This window comes from Sturnira hondurensis, unplaced genomic scaffold (genome assembly GCF_014824575.4).
Source record: "Sturnira hondurensis isolate 20B ecotype Veracruz unplaced genomic scaffold, ASM1482457v3 Scaffold0008948, whole genome shotgun sequence".
Taxonomy (NCBI): Eukaryota; Metazoa; Chordata; class Mammalia; order Chiroptera; family Phyllostomidae; genus Sturnira; species Sturnira hondurensis.
The window spans coordinates 2682102-2702213 of NW_028081579.1; the positions used below are offsets into that span (position 1 = coordinate 2682102).

General features: G+C 37.1%; 1 protein-coding gene and 1 pseudogene across 5 annotated transcripts in view; both read right to left on the reverse strand.

Moving 5' to 3' along the window:
• MIPOL1 (mirror-image polydactyly 1) overlaps positions 1-20112 on the reverse strand; it is a 300958-nt gene that overhangs the window by 20373 nt on the left and 260473 nt on the right. The window lies entirely within an intron of this gene.
• On the reverse strand, positions 7151-10243 carry LOC118993882 (membrane-associated progesterone receptor component 1-like; annotated as a pseudogene).

The window sequence follows — 20112 nt, forward strand, 5'->3', positions numbered from 1 at the left end:
AATAAAAAGGCACACATTTTTTCAACCTTAAATTTTTCATTTCTTGGAATTTGTCCTATAGCTCCACTGAAAGAACTATATAGAAATATGTTTTAAAAAGGCTGTTCACTTGTACAATACCAATGTTTGCAACAGCAAATTAAAAAAAAAACCCCGAGTAAGCAAACCAAATTCTTTTGTCACAGACTTTGCATGCCAGTCTACAAAATAAGATAGATATAATTTTTAAGATTGATATTAAAATTTTCCAATATTTTGTACTGGCTGGAAATTAATGATTAATGCTTATATTTTTAAAAGTCTGTGAGGAAATTAATACTAATTTAGAGATTGAGATTTCAGTGTTAATTTTTTTAGCACTATTAAGATACACACATTCACCTTTACCTTTCTTGGGCACATCAGCATAAATTTTTATTCATGAGAAAGCAAAATGCTTTGCTTAAAACAGATCATATTCACAGAATTGTGAGGAAAGAGGTTTGAAGGAGAAAGCCAAAACAGCTCGCATTTGGGCTACAATGAGAACTTGATGCTGCAAAGTCTTTTTATTTGTTTTTATAGCCTGTCCTCTCCTTTTGTGGGCCACCCCTCAAAAGGTATCTGAAGGCTGTAATACAAGGATACCTTTTCCAGAGAAAAATCACAAATTCCTCTTTTAAAAAAAGATTTGATTTATTTTTAGAGAGAGAGGAAGGGAAGGAGAAAGAGAGGGAGAGAAACATCACCATGTGGTTGCCTCTCACATGCCCTACACTAGGGACCTGGCCCAAAACCCAGGCATGTGCCCTGACTGGGAATTGAACTGGTGACCCTTTGGTTCGCAGGCTGGCACTCAATTCACTGAGCTACCTCAGCCACAGCACAAATTTCTCTTTCAAAAAAGAGAATTCTTTACGTGTGGCATTTGACTTCTTCTTTTCACTTAACCCAACTAGCAGGTGATTATACACCTCAGTAAACATAAAACTCAACTAACTTGAGATTACAGAAAAAAAAACTTTAACATCAAAGGAATAAAGTGGGGAAATGTTGAAATACAAAAAGCTCCCAATGTGACAAAACCCTCATAATAAATTCAGCCCAGTCCATTATGTTATAACACAATCTGCTAGTATAAAGCAGCATATGTCATATATCCAACAGAGCCTTGACATAAAAATTAGTTTGGAGAGACCACTATTCAATAAAGTTATTAAAAATCCTGCCTAGAAATATGTATCACTCTTTTATAAAATTTCTGTTTCTAGAACTTAAACATTTGATACGCCAAAATCTTTTAGGAAGACTACGGTAAAAACATCATTAGGAACATTCTCTTCTTCTCCCCTTGATCTTCCTCACCACTGAGGAGTAGATAGTGTTACCATCACAGAGGCATGTGACAGACCTTCCCCTACATTTCAATGACTGGTACTGTAGGCACAAAAATGACGTAGTCTTTACTGGGCACCCATTTGTTAATTTATTGGGTCCAAGTATCTTTTTATGGGGAAAAGGCCATCTTAAGAATCCTTTAATGTACGATTTCAAAATTCTGAGAGCTCTGAAAAACTAGAAGTACTTTGACACGTTTGCTACAAAGTCACGTAGCAGCAAACATCTGATCTAGGATGACAATTCATATATTTCGCTATAGAAATATTCACGTGTTTGTTGTAAGGTGCTTTCCTAGAACAACGGAAGGTATACAATAAAGAAAATGTAAATCATAGCACCTTTATAAAATTTTTAAAATTTCTAAATTCTGAAGCATGGATAACCATTTAGCCCCCTAAAGTGGAGTGTCCTCCGCGGTCCTGCAATCTGTCTCTTGCTTCAACAGGGTTTGGACGGAACAGACCTAGGGGTGCCCCTTCTTTCCAACTACCCTCCATCTTTTTTTCTAGTTACTATCTTCTAAGCCACCTCAGCTTCCAAGACCAGCTGGCACCGTGTTTTCTCCCTTAATTCTTCATGGCTGAACAGCCATTAGCCCCCAAATTTGCTAGAATTATTCCACTGAGGTGGAGGCTGCGGTCAACCCCCTGGCCAACCTGCATCTGCGGGCCTCCTACACCTACCTCTTTCCGGGCTTCTCTTTCGACTGGGACAATGTGGCTCTGCAGGACATGGGCCACTTCTTCCAAGAGTTGGCCAGGGAGAAGCGTGAGGGCTCTGAGCACCTCTTAAAGCTGCAAAACCAGTGTGGTGGCCGCATTCTTCTCCAGGATGGGGCAAAGCATTCCCAAGATGAGTGGGGTAAAACTCAGGATGCCATGGAAGCAGCCTTGGCCTTGAAGAAGACCCTGAACCAGGTCCTTTTGGATCTGCATGCCTTGGGTTCTACCTGCACAGACCCTCATCTCTGTGACTTCCTGGAGAACCATTTCCTCGATGAGGAGGTGAAGCTCCTAAAGAAGATGGGCGACCACCTGACTAACATCTGTAGGCTGGGTGGCCCCCAGGCTCGGACGGACGAGTATCTCTTCAAAAGGCTCACCCTCAAGCATGACTAGAAAGCCTTTGGAACCCAGAAGCCTTCGAGGGGCCCCTATGCATTTCCCTGGAGTCTGGCTTTTGCCTGAGCCTCACCCTGGAACCCTCTCCCATGCACTGGACCAAATGAAAACAAAAATGCTTTTTGCAGCACAAAAGAAGAAAAAAGAAAGAAAGAAAAGAATGTGTACTTGATTAGGTTCTCTCTTATTTCCTTAGTAAGTGAATGCTGTATATATGCTATAGCATTTTTAACATTTTAAAACCATATTTTGGGGTGATCCTTAGTCTTTTATTTATGTTTGTATATTTTTATTGAATTTATTGAGGTTACATCGGTGAAATAAATAGGTTTCAAGTGTACAGTTGTGTAACATATCATATGTATATTGTATTATGTGGTCACCACCCATAGCCTAGTCTCCTTCCATCATCATTTATCCTCCCTGAATTTACTCTCTTCCACCTGTCTCACTCCCTTCCCTCTGGTAGTCACCACACTGATGTCTGCATCTGTGAGTTTTTTCCCGGCTCGATCCCTTCACCTATTTCACCCAGACTTCCACCCCGAACAGCTGTCAGTCTGTTCTCTGTATCCATGCGTCTGTTTCTATTATGTCTGCTTAGTTTATTTATTACATTCCATCTAAGTGAAATCATTTAGTATCTGTCTTTCTCTGCCTGGCTTACTTCACATAGCATAATACCTTCCAGGTCCACCTTTGCTGTTGCAAAAGGGAAGATTTCCTTCTTTTTTATAACCATCTAGTGTTGCACTGTGTAAAAATACTAGCTTTTTATTTTATCAAGATTTTATTTTTACTTATTATTTTTAGAGAGATGGGAAGGGAGGGAGAAACACTGATGTGTGAGAGAAAGATCAGTTGCTTCCCTCACAGCCCCAACTGGGGACCTGGCCCGTAACCCAGGCATGTGCCCTGACTGGGAATCAAACCAGTGACCTTTCGATGTGCAGGCTGGCACTCAATCCACTCAGCCACACCAGCCAGGGCAGTGCAGCTTTTTAATCCCCTCGTGTACTAATGGGCCCTTGAACACCTTCCAAATATTGGCTACTGTAAATAGCACTGCAATGAACATAGAGGTGCATATATTCTTTTGAATCAGTGTTTGGGTTTCTTTGGATATATTCCCAGAAGAGGAATTGCTGGGTCATAAAGCAGCTCCATTTTTAATTTTTTGAGGAAACTCCATACTGCTTTCCATAGTGGCTGCACCAATCTGCATTTCACAAACAGTGCACATGGGTTTTGTTTTCTCTACATTCTCACCAACACTTCGTATTTGCTGATTTATTTTTAAAAAGGATTTTATTTATGTATTTATATATTTTTAGAGAGAGAGGAAGGAGAAACACTGACATGAGACAGAAATATGAATTGGTTGCCTCTTGCAAGTGCCCCAACCCAGGACCTGACCTACAACCCAGGCATGTACGCTGACCAGGAATTGGACTGGTCATCTTTTGCTTTGCTGGTCGACACCCAACCAACTAAGCCACATTGTTTAAGGCTATTTGCTGATTTATCAGTAATGGCCATTCTGACAGGTGTGAGCTGATCTCTCATTGTAGTTTTAATTTGCATCTCTCAGATGACTAGTGATGTTGAGCATCTTTTCCTATGTCTATTGGCCACCTGTAAGTTCTCTTTGGAGAAGTGTCTATTCTGGTCCCCTGCCAATTTTTTTTACAAAATTCTTTTATTACACTTGCTTGGTTTTACTTGGACTGTCTGGTTTTTTTGTTTTGTTTTGTTTTTGATGTTGAATTGTTTGAGTTCTTTATAAATTTTGGATATCAACCCCTTATTGGATGTATCACTAGCGAATATGTTCTCCCATTCAGTGGGTTCCCTTTTCATACTGTTGATGGTTTCCTTTGCTGTGCAAAAGCTTTTTGGTTTGATGTAGTCTCATTTGTTTATTTATTTTTGTTTCCCTTGCCAGAGATCTCTATGAAAAAATACTGCAAGGATAAATACCTGAAATTTTTGATTTTGAGTCTTACATTTAAGTCTTTACCCCATTTTGAGTTTACTCTTGTGTGTGATGTAAGGAGGTGGTCTAGTTCCATACATTTGCATATATCTAATTTTTGCAACACCATTTATTGAATAAACTTTTTAAAAACTTAAAAAATTCAGTATATTTTACTATGCTCTTACAGTTGTCCCATTTTTTCCCCTCTGTCCCCTCCATCCAGTAACTCCATTCCTTCCAGCAATCCCCTCCCTTAGTTCACGTCCATGGGTTGTACGTAAGTTCTTGGCTTCTCCATCTCCTATACCACTTCCTCACCCCCCTGTCTATTTTGTACCTACCATTTATGCTTCTTATTCCCTGTATCTTTCCCCCCATTCTCCACCTCCCCACCACTAATAACCATCCATGTGATCTCCATTTCTATGACTCTCTTCCTGTTCTAGTTGTTTGCTTAGTTTGTTTTTGTTTTAAGGTTCAGTTGTTGATGGCTGTGAGTTTGTTATCCTTTTACTGTTCATAGTTTTGATCTTCTTTTTCATAGATGACTCCATTTAACATTTCATATAGTAAAGGCTTAGTGATAATGAACTCCTTTAGCTTGACCTTATCTGGGAAGTGCTTTAACTGCCCTTCCATTCTAAACGATAGCTTTGCTGGATAGAGTAATCTTGGATATAGGTCCTTGCTTTTCATCACTTTGAATACTTCCTCCCAGTCCTTTCTGGCCTGCAAGATTTCTTTTGAGAAATCAGCTGACAGTCTTATGGGAACTCCTTTGTAGGTAACTCTCTTCTTTTCTCTTGCTGCTTTTAAGATTCTCTCTTCATCTTTAACCTTTGGCATTTTAATTATGATGTGCTTTTGTGTGTGCTTCCTTGGGTCTAACATGTTTGGGACTCCTCAAGCTTTCTAAACTTGTATGTCTAGTTCCTTTGCCAAACTGGAGAAATTTTCCTTCATTATTTTTTCAAAGAAATTTTCAATTTCTTGCTCTTCTTCTTCTCCTTCTGGCATTCCCATGGTTTGGATGTTGGAATATTTAAAGCTGTCCCAGTGGTTCTTAATCCTCTCCTCATTTTTTGTAAAATTCTTATTTCTTCTTTCTGTTTCAGTTGAATGTTTATTTCTTCTTTTTGTTTCAAATCATTGATTTGAATCCCAGTTTCCTTCCCTTCACTGTTGGTTTCCTGTATATTGTCTTCATTTCACTTTGTATAGGCTTCACTTCTTCCTTTATTTTGCAGCTGTACTCAATCATTTTTCTGAGCATCCTGATCACCAATGTTTTGAACTCTGCATCTCATGTTGGCTAGCTCCGTGTTACTTAGTTCTTTTTCTGGAGTTTTGACCTGTTCTTTCATTTGGGCCATATTTCTTTGTCTCCTCTAATTGGTAGCCTCTTTGTTCCTGGGTACTAGGTAGAGCAGCTTTGACTCCACCTGTTACATTGTGGGTGGCAGAGCCTTAGGTATTTGCCAGGGTGAGGCAACCCACTTTGCTGTGTTGTGGCCCTGTATGTGTGGGAGGGGTCAGAGAGGGATCAGAGGGGTCAGATCCAAGCAAGTGGATCTTGTCCCATTTTCAGTCACTACCCCCACTTCTTGTAAGCATCGACACCCTTCCAGCTGCTGCCCTCGTGCGGATTCCCTGAGTGGGTGTGTTTGTATATGTTCTAGGGCCCCGAGTGCCCTTTAAATGGACTCTCCTGAGAGACTAGCAGTTTCTTCCACCTCCACAACACTCACTGGTTTTTACAGTCAGAGGTTATGAGCCTTTTCACTTGGTGCTGGAACCCTGGACTGCACTGTCTGGCTTGGGGCTGGAATTGCTCACTCCCCAGTTGTTCCTCCCCACCCTGATTTTCTCCACCACACATGAACGTACAACTGCCCATCTCACCAGCTGCCACTGCCACTGCCACCCTGCTGCACATCCCCTCTGCCATGGCCACCAGTCCCCACCCCTCCTACCCATCTGGATGAATGTTTCTTTAACTCTTTGGTTGTTAGACTTCCATACAATTCAATTTTCTGGCAGTTCTGGTCATTTTTTGTTTTTATATTGGTTGTTATCCTTCTTATTGTTGTGTGAGGAAGTGAAGGGTGTGTACCTATGGCTCCATCTTGGCCAGAAGTCTTGAATAAACTGTCTTTTTTGGGGAGGAGGGCTAAAACCATTTTATTAATGGGCCAAAGCCCTTGTTTTTGTTTTCTGATTTGAGGTAAAACCATTAAACATGGTTCACAAGAAAATACAAGGAAAATACTATTCAACTACAAGTTTGAGACCTCACTAGTTGTTCACACAACACTTACAAATTCACACAACTGTACAGTCTACTTAAGTTTATCGTTAATAAGACCAATATCAAAGACCTAGACACTTGACTACTACTCTTGCAGTGGCTCTAGTTTTGCAACAACATAAGAGTTAACTGTTACCTTATGAATATACTTTACTTCAAAAACCACTTGGCTAGTGATGTGTATTGTTGTTTCCTCATTATTCAGGGGAGTGTGCAGGCCCTTAGGGGAGCAAATACCTGTTCTACATGCCCCTCATGTCAAATCGCATAAAATAACCATTGCCCCACCATGAACATGGATATTGGGAAGATAGTCCTACGATCTTCATGTATTTGGGTTTTTAGGCAGGCCAGCTGATCTTTCCCAAAGCTTCTTTTGAATGTTCAAATCGTGTTCTAATCCTCACTGTAGAGAACTGTTAGTGAGGGTGTCCAAGTGTCTGAAGAAGGACAACAATGTCATCTAGAAACAACTAAGCCCAGCTTTGAGACTTCGTTTTCTTCCTGGACAGCTCTCTTTAATGAACATCAAAGCCTCTGGGACACTGCAGATTTGCTCTAATTCAACTGAGAATAACCATGACTAAAAGTTGATCCTTTGTTCTTGGTGCTTGCAGGACTTTGCAAATTCTACATTTCTACTTGTTTGGGAGAAGTACCCAAGTCTTAACCTGTCTTTCAGGAAAAACAAATTTAAATTCAGCCTGTAACTACAGATAGAAGGAAAACAGCACTCACATTTGTATTAGAGCATTGTAGCTCACTTTGTGGATTTATGACACACAGTCATCATACAGTCTAAGTTAATTTTATCAGTGTCACTAGCGATGTTAATTAAAAAAATTTACAGCAAGTTCAAAATTGTCTAAATATTGAAATCACCACATTTTAAGACAGACTGGTATGTTGTTACAAATGGTTCTGCAAAATACAAAAGTAGATATGCTTCCACTGAATGCTTTAATTGTTTTTCCGAGGATTTTCATCTTTTGGTTCTTCATCATCAGAATACACAGCAGGCTTCTCCTCCTCCTTTAGCAGTTTGCCCCCATGATGATACTTGAAAGTGAACTGAGAGTCCCAGTCATTCAGGGTCTCCTGCCGGGCAGGAGTGAGGTCAGAAAGGTCATCATACTCATCCTTCAGAGCTTCCTTATCCAGGCAAAATGTAGCGAGGCCCCTGGATGTAAATCTTCCAGCAAAGACCCCATATGGCCCCAGGGGCCCATAGAACTTGCTGCTTTCGGTCATATCGAAAACCTTGCGGTTGATGGCCATGAGTATGCATGGGTCCTGGATGCTGTCAAAGCTAGGCAGCTCAGCAAGGGTAAAGTCGCGCTGTCTAAGGCGGGCCAGCGGGGGAAGCTCATCATCCTCGCTGTTGCTGCTGGCCACTGGCTAATCTCCACGCAAGATCTTATAGAGCAGGAAGATGCAGAGGCAGAGCAGCAGCAGGTTGAGCGGTGACGTGAAAATTTCGTTCAGCAGCCCGCCCTCCAACTTGCTTGGTCGACGCCCCTCGCCACCCCGTCTTCTGCAGCCAGGATCACTGAAGCAAAGCTTGGGCCAGGTTTGGGGAGGCTCCAGAACTTGCTGCTTTCTCCTCCCTCTCCACGCAAGCTACTCCAGACTATTTTTACCTCACTGTATATTCTTGCCTTCTTTGTCAAATACCAACTGACTATAAAGGTGTGGGTTTATTTCTGAGCTGTTTGTTCCATCGATCTATGTGATTGTTTATATGCCAGTACCATGCTGTATTGATTACTACATCCTGTAATATAGTTTGATATCAGGTAATATGATACCTCCAATTTTGTTCTTCTTTCTCAATATTGCTGAGGCTATCTGGGGTCTTCTGTGGTTCCATATAAATTTTTGGATTATTTGTTCTAGGTCTGTGGAATACACCACTGGTATTTTGACAAGAATTGAGTTGAATCCATAGACCTTCTTAGCAATAGCGAGAAGCAACCTCAAGAAGCAAGAAAAATCTCAAACAATCTAATCTTACACCAAAAAGAAATTGGAAAAGAGCAACAAACAAATCCCAAAGTAAATAAAAGGAAGACAATAATAAGGATTAGAGTGGAATATATGACAGAGACTGAAAAACAAACAAACAAAAAAAACAATATAAACGATCAATGAAACCAAAAGCTGGTTCTTTGAAAACATAAACAAGATTGGCAAGCTTATAACCAGAATCATGAAGAAAAACAAAGAAAGGACCTGAACCATGAATTGTAGACCATTTTCAATGCCATTCTCTAACAGGCAGTCAAGACTTCTAGCAACACCACCCTCAAGGTTAACAGAACATACATGCTGGTCATGACTATGAAACTTCCCCTGACAGGCCCAAGTCTGAAACAGCTGTCCTCCCCAAGTGCTGCCGTGGTACCACACACTCCCCTGCAATATCTGTCAGTGTTCCCTGCTGGATCATAAGCTCAGTGATGGCAGGTGCTGCTTCTTTAACTTTATTTACCAGAGCTATCCAGTGCTCAATAATTGGAAATAGTAGATACTTGAGGAAAATACTAATTCAATTGGAGAAACAGAGATAAGAATTTCAAAAAGTTTCCTAATTACTTTTAAGTAATGTAAAGGACTTAGAAAAGGTCAGGCACTACTGTCATTCAACTTCCATCTTTTCACTATTTAAAGCTCTTTTTAGTTTTATTTTGGCAGACTATTTTGACAATTATCCATCCACTAACATTTCCACTGTGGTGATAATCATGTTTGTTATTATTTTAGCTTATTTTTGGTAACCTTTCTGGTCAATGATTACAATTATTTGTCCTTTTAAAACAACCTTCAGTGTTTAAATATTTATGTTTGGTAATGTAAATTTACTTGCTAAATTTATTTGCTGAATTACTCAATTAAAAAACACTATGCTCATTATTAATAGCATGAATTTCAACAAAAGAGACCTGATGTACCAATAAAATTGCTATGCTTCGGAATATATTCAAATAATATTGATTGACTTTCTACATTCACTTCAAGTGAGCACTGCCTCTACCTGCCATCTCTTATTATCTTACTTTTGTCATTTTTACTAGTAGGACAAGTTTAAGTCTTGACTCAGATTCTCTGAATTCATCTTGATTTGAACGTGGTAAAAATACAATTCCTCCTTCCTCGTTTTTTATACTAGCTAGAGGCACTCGGAATTTTACAATTCAAATTTCTAAGTAGAAAGCTGGCTAGAACTGAGAGCAACACAGACAGACCCTGCTAACTGCCCTGTTCATGATCATTGGTTTCTGAATATGCATGATTCTCGGTACTTAATTTTGGCTCAGGCTTTGGTTTCCTTAGAAGTTCTGACCTGCCATGACCTTTGGTTTCTTTAGACAGGATCTTGTAGATTTTCAGAGGATTGTGATGGTATCCTAAGGTCAGATTGTGGTTGTCCATTTTCCCACAATTGTCACTGCTCATGAAGCAATATAATTAACTGAATGTCTTACAGACCACCAATTTTCAGCTTCCTAAGGCCTAATAAAAATAACAACTTTATAAAAACTTTGTGGGAGGCAGCTTCTAATTCTAACATGGCTCTCAATGATCTTTGCCTCCTGGTGTTCACACCATTGTGCAATCCCCTCCCCATTAGAGTGGACTGGACCTAGTGACTTGCTTCTAATAAATAGGATGTGGCAAAAGTGAAAGGATGTCACTTTTATCATTAGGTAACAGAAGGTTGTGATTCCCATCCTGGTAGCTTTCCCCCTCACTCCCTCTTGCTTATTATTTCCAGAAACCACACAGAAATGAAACCAAAGGCCTTGATGCCTTGAGTGTGAGAGGAACTGAGGCTTTAGTCAATGGCCTGTGAGAACTGAATTCTGACAACTTTGTGAGTTATCTAGAAAGTAGACTGCCCCAGTCAGGCCTTGGAGATGACTGCATCCTTATGACAGACCCAGAGCCAGAGAACCCAGCTAAGCTGCACTGAGTTTCCAGACCCACAGAAACTGTGAAATAATAATAGCTGTTTTAAACCATTACATTTTGGGCTAATTTATTATATACATCAATTGATAACTAAACGAATATAAACCTCAAAAACAAAACCTTTTTTGTCCTAAAACAAAATATAACACAAAATTATGGTTTCAAATTACATACTTGTCTGGTTAATATGAGTCCATTACATCTTTTGATATGATATGAGTTCATTATTAGCAGGGAATATATAGAGCAAAGAAGAGTTCTGGCATAAAACACTGACCCATATATGTGAATTATAGACTTTTTAAAAAAGATTTTATTTATTTTTAGAGAGATGGGGAAGGGAAGGAGAAAGAGAGGGAGTGAAAAACCAATGTATGATGGCCTCTAGCATACCCCATTACTGGGGATATGGCCTGCAACCCAGGTATGTGCCCCGACTAGTAATCAAACCAGCGATGCTTTGGTTCACAGGCCTATCTATGCTCAATCCACTGAGCTACACCAGCCAGGGCTGAATTATAGATTTTAAAGGCTAAAATGATTCTTGGCAATATGGTTCAATAAAAATTTTTAGGTAAAAATGATCTATTCTACTGGAAGGAAAAAATATAGTAGTTAAATAGTGTTATGTTTGCCTGGTATTTCAGATATCAAGCATATTATGGAATGTTATCTGGTCTCTTCATATAGCCTAATGGTAAGGATATCATGTGAGAGAACTGTAGATAATTCTCTCACTAGAATTTTTAATAATAAGTAAATGATATAAATCCCAAATATTTTTTTAAATGTACCTATTGAAAATTCTGAAGAATTACCTGTTACAAGTAATATCTGAAATCTTCCCTCAGTTTCTCCAATGTGCTAAGTTCTTTGCTTTGGCTTCCCTGCTAACTCCCATTTACGCTTCTGGTCCCAGCTTAGAAGAAAACGTCTTCCCCTAACCCAAATCTAAATTAGATCTCCCTGTTTATTCTCTTCTAGCTCATAGGAATTTTTCCTTATTGAATTAAATGCAATTTGTAGTTACTTATATACTTATTTGTATGAATATTTAATACTTATCTCTCCAGAAAGTCTTGTTTTCATGAAGTCTGGGAACAGTCTGATTTTGTTCACCAGTGCCTGCCTAACACACAGCACATATTTCAAAAGTATTTACCGAATACAGACATGAATAAAATGGTTTAAGATCCTGCTTACTGTAATCATAATTGAAAAAGCAGTTAAATCATGGCCTTTTATCTACTAGAAATTTTCTTTCATTTTTAAAAGATTTTATTTATTTATCTTTAGAGGGGAAGGGAAGGAGAGAAGGAGAGAAATGTCAATGTATGGTTGCCTCTTGTGAGTCCCCTGCTGGGAACTGGCCTGCAATCCAGACATGTGCCCTGACTGGGAATCGAACCTCGATCATGTACTTCGCAGGCCCACACTCAATCCACTGAGCTACACCAGCCAGGGCTCATTTTTAAAATTTAAAACAAAAGCCATTTGTTTCTGAGGTATCTGACATGGCTATTATAAGTCATTTACTTCCTCAATCAATTCAACTGTAATTATTTGTACTTAGTTTTCATTTTAGAATAACTAATATCACATCTACATCAATCAACTATAAATAGAAACAACTGCTTTCTAGAAGTCAAAAGGGCTATTTTTGAAAGTGATAACATCTATCAGAAAAACAGTATTAAGGCTATGTTATATCAAAAGAGTGGAGTCTCATTAAAGAACCAGGCAGCCAGAGGAGTTAGCCATTTAAGACTTGGTCAAATTCTGAGGGAGGAGAGGAGTAAAGGGTAAGGAAGGTCAAACACAGTGGCGATGAAAGAAGATCTGGCTTTGGGTGGTGGGCACACAATGCCCACCATACAGACAATGTATCACAGGATTGTATACCTGAAACCTACATAGTCTTATTAATCAACGTCACCCTAATAAATGTAATTAAAAAAAGAAAAATTATAATACACAATATGCTTGTGCAAAAAAATGTAAAAAATAAGATTTGGTCAAATTCTAATTAGTAATTAATATTACATTAGGCAGGAATTACTTTAAAATGAGCAGGATAGCATGACTGCTAAGTAAATTCTTTGATGCATTCATTTTATTCACTTCTAAATACATTTATTTAATCAATGTAGAGTTTATTGTGTTTAAATTCTTGCTTAAATGCTACTTAAAAATTTTAATTTATTTTTGTTACCCATCATAATATGATATAGAAAACATATGAAACCAATATAAAATTAAATTACTAGGAATATAAATTTCATTAACAGGTTCCAGTTTCACTCCCTAAACAAGAAATATGATTATGAATCATACTTACTACTTTGTTCAAAGATGCCACTAACACGGAGCTCTGCAGAATGATTACTTAAAGTGTTTTCCTAGGATATAAACATTTTCATTGTTTTATTGTTCACTGGGTTTATTACTCACAATTTATGAGCAATACTACAATCAATTTATACAGTACAATAAACGATGCATTCTATGAAAATCAAATGTTTTCAGAGTCAGTATAATCACAACATATCTTTTCTGGACTCGTGTTCACATAAAGTTTGCTAATAACCACTTCAGTTATTAGATGTTCGTATATTACAAAAGGTTTTATTAATTTACTACTTAGAGAACATACTAAGCATACTCAGTAAACAGGAAAAGCTAGCTCTGGAGCTGGTATATGAGAGCAAGTTGGAGAATATTTCAGAGAAAAATTAGAGTGTTTGCACAGGAAAGATAAATGGAATAAACTCGACTAGCACAGACTAATATTTAATATGAAACAATATGTACCTAGTATTTTAAAGGATATATAGTCAATTGTTTTATAATAAACTTAAATTTTCTTTTCTTAAAAATGTTGTTTTTTGAAAATACATAAAGAAACCATTTATTCAATATGCTATAACACACCTTTTCTAGCAAATGATTCTCTTCTTCTAATAACATTTTCTAATTTAACTGATTTCAGATAATTGATTTGACTTTTATGTGTATCTGGGAGGGGCTGATTAATAAATAACAAAAGTATTTAAAATATATTTTTGGGGAAATGTTTTTTTAAAACACTGTATGTGTTAAAATCTATATAGCATCTTTTTTCATTTGTAATTTAAAACTTCACAGGAGATCATGTAGCTCAAACTGGTAGTGTCTGTTCTGACTTCTATTTTTGAATCTGGAGCATAAAATTAGTATTCAGATCTTTTTCCTTTATTTTACTTTACTTTCTTTTTTTGAAAATATATTGTATTTTTAAAAAGAAAAAATTAACAGTGAGGGATTGAAATCTGCTTTTTTTTTTACTCAATAAAATCACTGGCCATAAAGAAGATACTATATATTCATGGCAGAGAATATACACATAAACAAATTAGGTTTTTATTTAAAGTTCTGGGATCTAAATATGGTCTGGCTACTAATGGAAATGAAGATGGTTCAAAGAACTAAAATGGTCAAAGAAAAAGGTTAAAGACTGAAGAAAAGGAGAGCTCTTTATTTGAAAATAGAGGGAAAAAGCTAATAGGTAGAGATTAACTGAGAGGAATATTTCTTTTTTAAATTGTTGTTCAATTACAGTTGTCCCCATTTCTCCCCCATTACTGTCCCCTGCTCTACCTACCCTACCTCCCACATTCAATCCTCTCCTGGGTGCCTCTCCCTACCATTATCTTTGTCCATGGGTCCTTTATACATGTTCCTTGATGACCCGTCCTCTTCTTTCCCTCTTTAGCTCTGGTTACTGTCAGTTTGTTCTTTATTTCCATGTCTTTAGCTCTATTTTGCTTGCTTATTTGTTTTGTTGATTAGGTTCCTGTTAAAGGTGAGATTATATGGTATTTGTCTTTCACTACCTGCCTTATTTCACTTAGCATAATGTTCTCCAGTTCCATCCACGCTGTCACAAAGGGCATGAGCTCCTTCTTTCTTTCTGCTGTATAGTATTCCATTGTGTAAATGTACCATAGTGTTTCGATCTACTCATTTACCTTTTTTCTTTATAGACTTTTGAAATGCAAAAATTTAAGGACTTCTAAGTGCATATGAATGAGCAAAGAGGAGGTTAAGTGAAGTTCAGCATGTTCATGACATTATCATGATCTCTGAGTTGATTTATCATTCAAGCTACACATTGATGGTCAACATGTTGTTTTTAAACATATTTTTTTTCTTTCTCAGTTGTAAGCTGTTTAATGTCCACCCTTATTGGACCACTGAATACTCAGAGGAAGCAGAAAGTACACAGATAGTGAAATACAAATTAATGAGGGGCATAAAACAAGTCTATAAATTCACCTCAAGAGTCTCTTCACCAGATCTCTAAATTGTGTTCATTTGATCGAACTACTCAGATCACCAATTTAGTAGCCATTACAAAAACAAGCAAACAAAAACAAAACAAAACAAAGTTGCTCTGCCCAGTATGGCTCAGTTGGTTGGGTGTTGTACCAGAAAACAGAAGAGTTGAGGGTTGATTCCTAGTCAGGGGACGTGCCTGGGTTGGGGGTTCGGTCCTCGGTAGGGGTATGTGTGAAAGGAAACTGATCAATGTTTCTCTCCCTCTCTTTCTCCTTTCCGTTTCCCCCCCTCTAAACCCTCTCACCTTTTTCTCTAATAGCAATGAAAAAAATGTCCTCAGGTGAGGATAAAAAAATAAACAAATAAAGTTAAATAAGGAAAACACTGGAATAGTAATAGTATATGTTAAATTTAGTTTTACATATATTGAAGTAAAAACCAAAACACCCATAATATGCTATTTGTGGAAATATTCTACTAAATGGAGGCTGAAAAACCACTATTATTTCATTTTAAAAGATGTTAAGAATTCTAAAATATCATTTCATAAACAGTTATTTAATGTTATAACAGGTTAACTTTAATCTACTTCTTATGTGTATTTAGTCCCTAAACCACACTTAATACATTGTAAAATTTAATAAATTATGCCTTTTCTTTTTTTAAAGATTTTATTTATTTATTTTTAGAGAGAGGGAAAGTGGGGGGAGAGAGGGAACAAAACATGGATATGCAAGAGAAGCATTGATCAGTTGCCTCTTGCACGGCCCCAACTGGGGATCTGGCCTACAATCCAGGCACGTGCCCTGACTGGGAATCGAACCGGTGACCTTTCAGTTCACAGACCAGCACTCAATCCACTGAGCCACACCAGCCAGGGCAAATTATGCTTTTTCTTACTACAACTGAAGGCTAATACCATGTGATGTTACGTATTATAAATATTAATGACTGCATTTAAATAAAATTTATAAAACAGTTAATGCAAATTAACCATTTTATCTTATATCAATCCAAAAAAAGTGCTTAAAATTCTATCTAGAGGATGCGGCTTACAACTAAAGAGATTCAAGAGTAAAGAAAAGTTGGGAAATGTTGCTGTAACACTGTGGAGGTTCTTGATCATTTTAAACCCAGAAAAATTTCAATTAAGGATAAAGAAAGAGAGTCCCTGATTTTTATGCTGCCAAGTGAAATGCAGCAAGCTGGAATAGCTGGTTAGTTTTATTAAGGTATCTTATTAAGACAGCTTACTAAGCTCACTGTTGTTTTCACAGGGCTTTGGGCTGATACTAAACTTTAAAATGTAGGATTCTTTCCTTCCTAACTTTCATAAAAGTTATATATAATTAGCACTGAATGAAATTTTCTAATGTCAACATTTCAAATTTTGATTAGCAGGGAATACAAATCAACCTTATTCAAGATTAATTCAAAAGACAGGCAACATCCTCTGGGAGACTCGCAGAGATAATATATCAATGTACCTTCAAACTTCAGACTAAGCCAGGGGCCTACAAAGTACAATAAAAGTAATATTCAACTTATTAAGCTAGCACTGTCACAGCAATTTTCTCTATCTGATTTATCTTTGATTCATAAAAACCATGTATTCTCAAACTGAAATCAACATTTAGGGTCTAGAATATAATTACAACCCCACTGTTGATAGATACGAGGACTGATCTACGCAGATGATGGAAATAAAGACAAGCAACAGCTGACAAAAGTGCAGGTAATGACCATGACATAAGAAACAGAAGTTCAGACAATGGTAGGCTTTCTGGACAGAATGTAAGTAAAAACCTGGCCCAATTACACAGGGTGGAAAGAAAGACACTTGTTCGAGTCCATCACGTCACTATCCCCTCTGAACACGAAACACCCCTCACTAGAAATCATACAAACAGGGTTACTTTTCATTGTTATTACACTTTGAGTAAGAGCGTTTTTTTTCTCCATTAGTATATTTTAATCTCTTACAGAGCATTTAGGGTTAGAACTAAGGTGAGATGAATTAGGCACTAAATTTAGATGAAACATTTAAGGAGTTATTAAAAAAACCCTCATTAATCAAGGCAAATAATATTATAAAAATAAAATTAATGTGAAAACTCTATGATAAATATTAAAATTTAAATAAAGGATGAGCATCTAGTCTAATACTGATAAAGTCTCAGGCAAAACTTCTTTATATTTTAGTGAGTTTCTCTTTTTTTCATCTTTAAATTTTATTTAATCTTTTTTGTATTTTTTTTCCATTACCATTTAGTCCCCTTACGCCCTCCTCCCCAGAGCATAGTGAGTTTCTTTAAAAGATGAATTTTGATAAAAGGCTTAATGGTTCAGGTCTATCTGCTATCATTTACATAAGTGCATACATTTGAGTAAGAAAAATTCCTAAAGTAAATTTAGTAATAAATCCCTAAATATTGTTCAAAGGCACTTGACATCCTAAATCCCCATGTCTAAGCCCTCACTGATTTTTAAGCTTTAAATTTATTAGTATATGCTAAGTAAGTTTTCCCAAACCAAACTGACTGATTCTAGTGCCAAAGTAGCTTCTTTTGAACTCATTATATGGCTGATGGATGGTAACTGTTTGAATTAGCTATGTGATTACCAGGTGATTTTCTAATTCTCCTATTCTATCATCTATCTCTCTATCCGCATTAACTGTCAGTTTTCTGCACAGAAAGGATTCTTCCTTTCCATCCTCCATTTCTTTTATTTTAAAAGATTTTACTTACTTACTTTTATAGAGAGAGTAGAAGGGAAGGAGAAAGAGAAGGAGAGAAATATCAATGTGTGGTTGCCTCTTGCACACCCCCTACTGGGGACCTGGCCTGCAAACCAGGCATGTGCCCTGACTGGGAATCAAACCAGCAACCCATTGGTTCACAGGCCAGCACTCAACCCACTGAGCTACACCAGCCGGGGCTCTTTTTAGTATCTTTATAGATTCTAAGATATAACAATTAAATATTCCATAATCAGATTCGGGTTTTTTTGATGCATAAATTGTCCCAAATTTGGTCAATGGAAACCTTTTTTAAAAAAGTTTGTATTTTTTATGCAGTTACAGTTGTCCTAATTTTTTCCCCTTTTGCCCTGCTCTGCTCAGCCCATTCCCTACTTCCACAGTCATGCCCCACACTGTTGTCCATGTCCATGGATTCTTCTTATATGTTCTTCGACTAATCCCTTCACTTTCTTTCAGTCAGTTCCCACTTTGTCCTCCCCTCTTACTGCAGTCAGTCTGTTCCATCACTCTATGCCTCTGGTTCTACTTTTCTCATTAATCTAATGTACAAAATAAATTAATGAGCAATGGAAGCTTTTATAGCTGGTTCCCAATTTCTTTTGACATAACTCTATCAGTTCTTTGAGTACTTTCTTGCTTTCTGGCACAAAAAGATATTCTAGACTCTGTACTTTCTTTGCTACAAGCCTGGGAGCTGTGGTACCTTTTAATGGGAAGCATATTTAAAAATGAAAATCTGGGTGTTAGGTGTGTCCATTGCTTCAAAGGCCTTTTCAATGGATAAAGCTAAGAAAAAGCATATAGTTTTAAAATGATGAGTTCATATGGATAATTTCAATACAAATCTAATATTATGATTTCTTTTTCCTAATACCATTTATTTTACAGTGAGAATCTTGGCTCCTAATATTATTTCTTTACTAAATTGCTTAATCCAACAATGTACATAAAATAGTTTTGAAATCTTTTTTTTTTTAGTTTTTAAAATTTATTTAATTATTTTTCAAGTACAGTTTTCCGTCTATTACTCCCATCCCACCCCTGATGCTCCCCCCTCCCTCCCATTTCCACCCTTCTCAGTTGTTGTCTATGTATCTTTTATATATGTTCCTCTAAATCCCTCCCCTATTTCCCCTGAAATTCCCTCCCCTCTCCCCTCTGGTCACTGTCAGCCTGTTCTCTATTTCAGTGTCTTTGGTTATATTTTGCTTGCTTGTTTGTTTTGTTGTTTAGCTTCCTGTTAAAGTTTGAAATCTTAATCACCAATAGTACAACTCAGCAAAATTTAAGATTTCTTTGCATTTTTGCCCTTAGAATATATGCCACTCAGGATATATAGTCAAAGTCTTCTGATCAAAAGATACTTGAATTAATTATTTTCTCTTTATAAGTATCTTACAATTCGATATACAGTTAAGTATATTTACTTTTATTTGTATTCACTATCAGGGTTTGTTTTTTATATTTTATTTAACTTTAATTTCTGAATATTTAAAACATGTACATGGTTCAAAAGTCAAAACTATATAAAATATCATAATCAGAAAAGTTGCAGTCCTGTCCTATGCCTGCATCTATTTCTCACCTACTTCCAAAGGTAACCATTTTTTATTACTTTCTGGTTTATCCTTCTTGATCCTTTTATTTCTACTTCTCACATAAAAAGTAGCACATTATAAGTACTAGATATTTTCCAGTTAGCATAATATCCTAAAGATAATTTAATAACAGTTTACAGACATCTTTTTTCTTTTTATTTAAGTTTACTGGGGTGAATTTAATAAAGTTCATTAATAAAATTATATGGGCTCCAAGAGCACAATTCTACGGTACATCATCTATCTGTACATGGCATTGTGTGCCCACCACCCAAAGTCGATCTTCTGTCACCAAGTGTTTGACCACACTGACCCTTTACGTCCTCCCAATCCCCTTCCTTCCGGTCACCACCACATTGTTGTCTGTGAGAAGACATCTTCTTCAGTGTCTTTTTTAATGGTTGTATTCCACTCTGTGAATGTGCCATGGTTTATTCAACGACTCTCCTATTTATTTGGGTTGTGTCTATTTGCTATTATGTCTCTGAAGCTCAAATATCATTTTTCTCATTTATTATTTCTGGTTCCAGTGAGGTGATAATAACTTTTTATTTAAATGTGGAAGTAGAAAATGCTCTTCAGCCAATGGCCTGCATTTATAGAGCACATGTCACTTTGCAGAGTACTTTCATGCACATGCATTCTATTTGATCCTCACAATCAAGTTTTGCAGT